Raw genomic sequence first — 8,106 nt, 5'->3', positions numbered from 1 at the left:
TTGCTCCTAGATTAAAAAAGAAAAAAAAAGACTGAAGTAATAAACTGGTATATCAAAAAAATTTTAAAGTTAAGTCAGAATCAAGGTTTTGTCCAGATGGATCCTGTAGAAAATAGTTGTAAAATTTATAAATGAGGAAGGACAGTGTGAGGAGATGTTAAAGACCTGATTTTTAACGTCACAAAATACCATTCGCATTCACATTTAGGGGGAGATTCACTCACCAAGAATTGTAATGTTGGTTATATTTGGTGATTGTTAAAAAATGGGAAAGCTTTTGCCTACAATAGCCATTGAGAACTAGAAAAGCTTTTAATGGCTTATTAATACCTAGCCAAAATTATTGTTGAGTGACTTATACTTAATTTATCAGGATGGAGATATTTAACTCTTTGGGATTGTCTTTGTTCAGGCAACTATATAACAAAACACCACAGACTTGGTGGCTTACAGACAACAGAAGGCCTAGAGCAGGTGCTGGAATGGCTGAGCGAGGGCCTTCTTCTGGATTACAGATTTCTCATTGCGCCCTCACAAGGGGCAGGGACCCGGAGTTCTGTGTGATCTCTGATAAGAGCTCTGATCCCACTCATGCAGGTTCCATTTTGTGACCCAATCACTTCCCCAAAACCCCCTCTCTTCATACCATCTCTTTGGGGATTCGGTTTTAAATATAGGAATTCTGTGGAAACACAAATGTTCAGACCAGAGGATTAATTATGAGCCTGGAATATACTCATTCAGACAAAAGTGCACATTTTCTTTAAAACCTACATTGAGATAACCAGTATATGTTAGGGGTCATTGTTATCTTTAGAATATAGCAGACTTTTATTCACACAGTATTTAAGGGTAGACTCTCAGGGAAATTTAAGATCCCCTACAGTCCTGATGAGCAACCTGTGAAAAAGAGGGGGTGCCGCGTAGACCTCAGAGGCTTCACTGTGGAGGCGGGCGAATTGCTGAGGTTCATAAAACGAGTCAAATAGTTATCAATTACCTTGATGTAAAGCAACACTGGAGAAAGCAAAGAAAGATCTATAACAATAAAACACGTAGCCTTAGTATGTCTACAAAGTAGTACAATGTTTTTCCATAGCATGACACACATTTTGTGGAGATCTTTAAATGGTACCTAATTTGGGCACACGCATATCAGAAATGCATCGTCTAAATTAGCTGCCAGTTGATTATGAATAGAAGAATTCTGAAGGATCTCCAAAAATGCCATTGGAGGAGCATCTGTTTTGAAGAATCTGTTTGCTTCATATATTGCAAACCGTTAATCGAGCGGAAGGGATGTCATGGGAGCAAGGACTTCCTGTTGGAGGGTCTGGCGGGATAGTCATGGATGAGGCTGAGTAACCACTTGAGGCTGAGGGAGAGCTGGTGACAGCGGCAGGTTTGGTATTGTAGTGCTTGTATCCATGGCATTTTTGCACAGTTGTCTTTTAATACTGAAGAGATTTCCTCTTGTGATTTCCAGGGTAGAGTAGCAAAGTGGACTGTGATTCCTTCTCAGAGGAAGATAAACCTCATGAAGGAGTGCTTAAATGTATAGACCTTTAGTAATCTGCCCTTTCATTTTTTTCCTTCAGATTTTTTAGCTACTGTTTGGCAATTGTTTTTCAATGTCCTTTTTGTTTATATTATTTACGGGTATTTTTATGAAGTATTTTCCTCCACTAGTGCTCAATGACTCAGGGGAAAGGATCTAATACTATATGTCATCAGTACATCAGTAAGTCTTTTTCCTTTTTCTTTTGTTCTAAAATTCTATGAAGATGTACTGTGAGGAGATTGACAACACAGTTTTTAAAAAAAATTCAAGCATTTGTTTGTATATTTAATCCCTTATTTCTGGTTTAAGGTCATTAACAAAACGTAAGTGAAGAGCTGAGTTCACATTTCTTTATAATATTTTCTTGAATGGTGTGTAAAGGTTAAATATCTTATCCCTAAAATCTCTAAAGAATGTTTGGCAATGGATTAGTATTCAATATATTTGCATGAGAAAGCTTTGGAAATAGCCTCCAAAATATGTTGTCCAATAGCTATTGCATTTCCAAATCTCTGACTTTCTCATTATCTCCCCATTCTGTATTTGCATCTATCAGATGTTCCTACTAACATCTGAAACCATTTATAGATCTCTGATAGTCTTAGATTACATGTTCCTAAGGCTATTCCAAATTTCTCTGTAAATACTTATTTTTCTTACTTAGGGTCTAAAAGTCTTTGACATAAGCTGTCAGCTTAGGGGGGGACTAGGGCTGAAAACACTCATGGGGCCCCAGTCTGCTAGAAAGGAGATTTAAACATAGGAACCTCTTGCCCTAGCCAGTTTGGCTCAGTGGATACAGAATCAGCCTGCGGACTCAAGGGTCCCAGGTTCGATTCCGGTCAAGGGCATGTACCTTGGTTGCGGGCACATCCCCAGTAGGGAGTGTGCAGGAGGCAGCTGATCGATGTTTCTCTCTCATCGATGTTTCTGGCTCTCTATCCCTCTCCCTTCCTCTCTGTAAAAGATCAATAAAATATATTAAAAAAAATAAATATAGGAACCTCTTAAGCTTTGCAGGTTCCTGGCTGAGCCATAGGGGAATGTAGATCAGAAAGAGGAGCAGAGATAGAAAAATCGAGCCTAAGATAGAGGTGGAGGAATATTAGACTAAGGGTCACCAAGTTCCAGTTGACTTTTGGGGTAATCTAAAAAAGAAATAGCTTTAAATATTCTACATTTTTATTTCCCTTTGCTAAACTATTTTATAATGAAGCAATTTGTGTATCTGAATTTCCTCTGGAAACTTCTTTATTCCACTAAAAAAATGCAGGCTAATTAATGAAATTTTACTCCTGTTCTGTTCTTAAAATGATTCCTGGTCCCAATAATAGCGTGGCAACAGTTTGAGGAAAACCTTATTTAAACGTCTTGTGTTTCAGACCCCACCTGTAGGCTTTCGCCAATCACAGACTCAACCACCTGTGATTCTCAGGACACAAAAGCTTAGAGAAGAGATCCCACTGAGAATGAGGTGCTCACAGACAATACAGCACAAAAATGACCTTATGACTTATGGGTAACTGACCCAAAGCAAAATTTGTCCAAAGAACTCAAGCCAGGAAGTACCTTGTGCACACCTTAGGCTCTGAGCCAACTCCAGAAACCAATGTATTAGGAACAATATCTGTTCTTCCCTACAACATCCTCCTGCATCCTCACAGCAAACAGAAGGAGGATAAACAGAAGCAGTTTGGCCTAGGGTGGGATTGGGATGTCTTAGGACATGGCTCTCCCTGTCCACAGGCTGCTGTGGGAGGTGTGCAGTTTACACCCTTCCATTTCCAATCGAGCCTTCAGAGTTCCAACTCAAGAAATCGACTTATCACCAGCAGAGGAGCTGACCAGAAGTTAGAATGATTCGAAAAGTTGTTGCATCCGTCAACTGTAGATATGTTGTTCTGAAAAGGGACCAATCAAACATTACAAAATAATTTCTGGAAAAAAGAAATGTGCACTAATGATAAAAAGAAATAGAAGAGGAAACAAATGGGTGGCATAATAATAGAATGGTAGAATTAAAAAGACAGATGATTTGAAAGATCAAGGTACGAAACCAATCCACCAACATAGACGATGCAAGAGATGAAAATAGGTGAGAAATCTTAAGGAGTCTGGAGCTTCAGGAAGAGAGACTCGATGGAATGCAGGGGGATAAATAAAGAAACAGGATTAGCCAACTCAGAAGGCAACTGCTCTTTCATACACCATGATACACATCAGAACGGTCCACCCAGGAAGCAGGTGACTGTGAAAGACCCAAGCCTGACACAATCCCAAACACTGTCGAAAGTCCTTCACCTTCCCAGAGACATGAAGCTGGTTACATAAACAGCATTGGGAGATCACTAATAATAAATGATTTATAGATGAGATATGATTTCCTGTCAGTAGGAAATCAATGCAACAAGTCCTTCAAAATTCTGAGGGAAAATGATTTTTTCATATGTAAACTCAAATTAGCAATTAGGTATGGAGATAAGTGCTCTATAAGCATTTTTTTTTTTACATTCAGATTCTTAGACTATTGCCTTTTCACTGTATATATAATTGACTGGTTCTTTCTTAATAGCTCTATATTTGTATAACCCAAGTGTTAGCTAAGGTCACCCAGTTCTTTGCAATTTAAGTTAATTTGGCTCTAGTACCCAATTCTTCTGGGATGTAACTATTTCACAGTCCTTTTTGATTCCTCAGTTCTTGTTTTAGCTGGCCTCTTAATCTTGCTCTTGTTTTATTTCAATTGGCTGTCATTTCTCTTTATTATGCACAACAATTGAGCTCTTAACTTTGTACTTGTATTGTGTCTGCCTTTATCTATCAAAAGAATCTTTAAAGTTTTTGCTAAAACAAAGGGTTATAGGTTCTGGGCCTCACTTCTGAGCAACAAAAAAGAAATGCCGTAGCTTTGAGAGAGGGAGCTTTTATACTCTCTTGGCCCTCATGTCTCTGTAAGTGGATGGAAATGCCATAGGTTGAGGGTAAGTTTCAAAATGTAGGGAATTATCTCAGCAACCAGCACCCTCTTCCTCTTAGAAAACAAAAGAAGCAGCGGATTGTGTGCAAGTGTTTGATGCATCTCTTTAAAAATAATTTTGTGCATCGCACTAATGATCAATTAATGTACGAGTACTACTGGACAGTTTTTGCATGGAAATGTACCAATGTTTTCACCTGAATTACATCTAATACGTGTTTGGGTATATCTGACAAGCTGGTTTTGGAGTTCACTGCAGTGTGATTCTGTGGGGACTCCTTGGAGAGTATCCATTTTAAGGAAAAATAAGCAGCCAGACCAACACAGTCCAGTAGGAAAGATGTGTACTTAGAGAACAAAATGTAAGAGGCAGAATGGGAGCGAGGTGACTTACGTAAGTGACTGCTGGTAGTGATGTCCTGAATTCTTCAGGGGAGAAGAAAAAGCAACAGATACCTAATGAGCTACTTCACTTTGCATCCAGTGTCTGACAACGCCTTGATAGATGTCCACTTACATGGATGTTCAGACCCAAGTTGCTTTGATAATTTCTTCCTCTTGAATTATGAGGACTTTATTGCTAAGACAGAGACTGTTTCTCCTGAAAATCTTTTCAATGCGTGCATTTTATTTGAAATTTAAAATATCTAAGTTATGCTTCTTGAGCTGAACTAACATTTTATATCTAAAAACAAAAATTCAAAACTAAACTAAAAATACCAATTTCCTGAAGATATCGGCATGGATTTGGGATGCAAAAATTCTATCCCTTTTATGTGAAGAGCAGGGTTGAATAAAATAGTTTTGCACCTTTCTGAATATACTATATAATAAAAGCCTAATATGCTAAGTGTCTGGCCGTCTGGTCAGCCATTCAACCAATCAAAGCGTAATATGCTAATGATATGCTAAGGCCGCTCAACTGCTCGCTATGATGTGCACTGACCATCAGGGGGCAGGCACTCTGACCAGTAAGTTAGCTTGCTGCTGGGGTCTGGCTGATTGGGACTGAGCAAGATGGGCCAGACACACCCTGGAGCCTTCCTACAGTCCCTCCCCGGCTGGACACCTCCCATGTGCCTTCCCAGCCTGGGATGTGCACGGGTATAGGGACCCTCGGCCTGGCCAGCACCCTCTCGCAATCCAGGACCCCTCGGGGGATGTCGGAGAGCCAGTTTCGGCCCAATCCCACAGGCCAGGCCGAGGGACCCCACTTGTGCATGAATTCGTGCACCAGGCCTCTAGTAAATAAATAAAAGTGTGCTAAAACCTCTGCAATATCCACAATAAATTTTAAGAGCAACTTTTCTTAGAAAGATCAGAAAATTTATTTTTTTATTTCAATTAGGTAATAAAAACTCTCAAATAACTTATTAAATGAGTCTTTTTTTCAATAAAGCACATATACTAGTACATTGTTGGACATTAAATACAGCATTTTAAGATAATTTTGCTATTAGTATTCAAGGTCAAAAAATAGTAGAACGGCAGAGAACGAAGCTTCAATATATCTGTCAAAAATATAAAATTTACCATGAAAAGTTACTTATCACTAATTGCTTTGAAATATTGAAACATTAGGCATATGTTCCGTGGGGCTTACTCATCAAACACTTGCACACAATCTGCTCCTGTGAGTTGTCTAGTGAAGACAAAAGGGTGGGGATGGGGTGTGCTGAATGAGCGATGAATTATGGAACTTTGTTGGGCATGAAAAGTGCACAGGTCAGGAGGTCTACTTGATGAGAAGTGGAAACATTTGATCAGAAGTTCAACATGAGAGATGGACTCATTTTCAACTCAGTGTGATCCCTGACTTGCTGCTTTCCATCTGTGGAATTCTGGCAAATGGGTCCGTGGTATCTCACTTCTAAAAACAGGCTTGTCCTGCCCTAGGCAGTTTGGCTGGGTGGAGAGAGGGATGGCCTGTGGACTGAAGGGTCTCAAGTTTGATTCCGGTCAGGGGCACATGCCCAGGGTTGTGGGCTTGATCCCCAATGGGGGGCATGCAAGAGGCAGCCTATCAATGATTCTCTCTCATCATTGATGTTTCTCTCTCTCCCTCTCCCTTCGTGTCTGAAATAAAATATATATATATATATTAAAAAATAAGTAAAATAAAAATAGGCTTGTCTTGGCCATGTTCAAAGGAGAACTGTCTGGAGAGAGAATGACTATGTACAAAACGAGGAATTTGAAGAAACTCACTTCTCAGAGAAGACCCCTTTATGTTACGAAGCTCGTGCTGAATCATCCTCACTGCATTTTGAACATCAAAATTAAATTCAAAAGTAGAAGTATGTACAGAACACCCACTCTCCGACTTGGTACTGCCCTTCAGCAGCTGAGGGGCTTTGTGTGACTTGACTGTACTTTACAGCAGTGCAAAATGTACACACTGAGAAAGCACACCAGGTGGGACGTTCATTCCAGGCTTGGAATCCTATGGTCAGGGTCTCTCGGTGGCATTGGAGGCGCTGAGCTGACATGGGTTTGTTTTCCAGGTGGAAGGCTGTGCCTGTCCGGATCGAGCCAGGAGAGCGGGAATGCTCTCACGCATTTCTGAGAGGGTATTTCATGCAGGGAATAGAGGGACAGGTGCTGAAAGGCTACGGGGCTGGACCGCTGTGCTTGATCTTTAAGGTCGGCACATTTTGCATAAGTGACTCAAAGGATTTAAGCAAAACAAACACAGCAGAACAGAACAAACAAAGGGAAAACAGGTGGGAACCCGCACCTGCCGGACCCTCAGGGCCAGGAATGAGAAAATGAGTATGCCAAAAAAATGCCTTCTTCCTCTTTCCTCCCGATGTCCCTGTAGGCTCCAGGTGGCAGACCCTAACAGGAAGCTGACAGCCAAGAGAGCATGGGAATTGGAGGTTGCAGAGCCCAGGGCAGCCTGGCAGAAGGCAGGCCAGTAAAGGTGGGGTTCGTGCTGAGAAACACTAGGTCACCGCCCCCGAGGGGAAGGCCATGCCTGTTCCTCCATGAGTCTACGGAACAATTCATGCTCAGAACACGGGGTCCCCCCACTGCTTCTTACCTGTGTGAAACCGGTGAGTCAAACATGACAGATTAACTGATGAGAGGCACAGAGAACCCGCCATACATTGGTCTATAGCAGTGGTCGGCAAACTGCGGCTCGCGAGCCACATGCGGCTCTTTGGCCCCTTGAGTGTGGCCACGAAGTTTCAATCACACTGTATGTGCGCACCTGCATGTGGTATTTTGTGGAAGAGCCACACTCAAGGGGCCGCTGGTCTATAGGATGTGAAAGACACTGCGACGTTTTACAGCTAATGTGACTGTTTCTGTTGCTATAAACCTGAACAAGTCAAATGCATATAAGGTTTAAATGAGCTTTTACTAAAAAGAGAGAGAGAGAGAAAGAGAGAGAGAGAGAGAGAGAAGAGAGAGAGAGAGAGAGAATAGAGGGAAGGCTTTGTGAACCCTGGCAGACAGGCTGGGTTATGCGGGAGCAGCTTTCCGTCCATGCAGCATATAGGAGAGCATCACTTGGGGAAGGGTTATTGAATTCTAATCAAAAAGTTTTTTAAGGTGATGAAGT

The sequence above is a fragment of the Myotis yumanensis genome, unplaced genomic scaffold, assembly GCF_028538775.1.
Source record: "Myotis yumanensis isolate MYYU_CA2020_CCGP unplaced genomic scaffold, mMyoYum1.0.hap1 SCAF_9, whole genome shotgun sequence".
NCBI lineage: Eukaryota > Metazoa > Chordata > Mammalia > Chiroptera > Vespertilionidae > Myotis > Myotis yumanensis.
The sequence above is the reverse complement of the archived record's forward strand: the minus strand, read 5'-3'. Positions refer to the sequence as shown.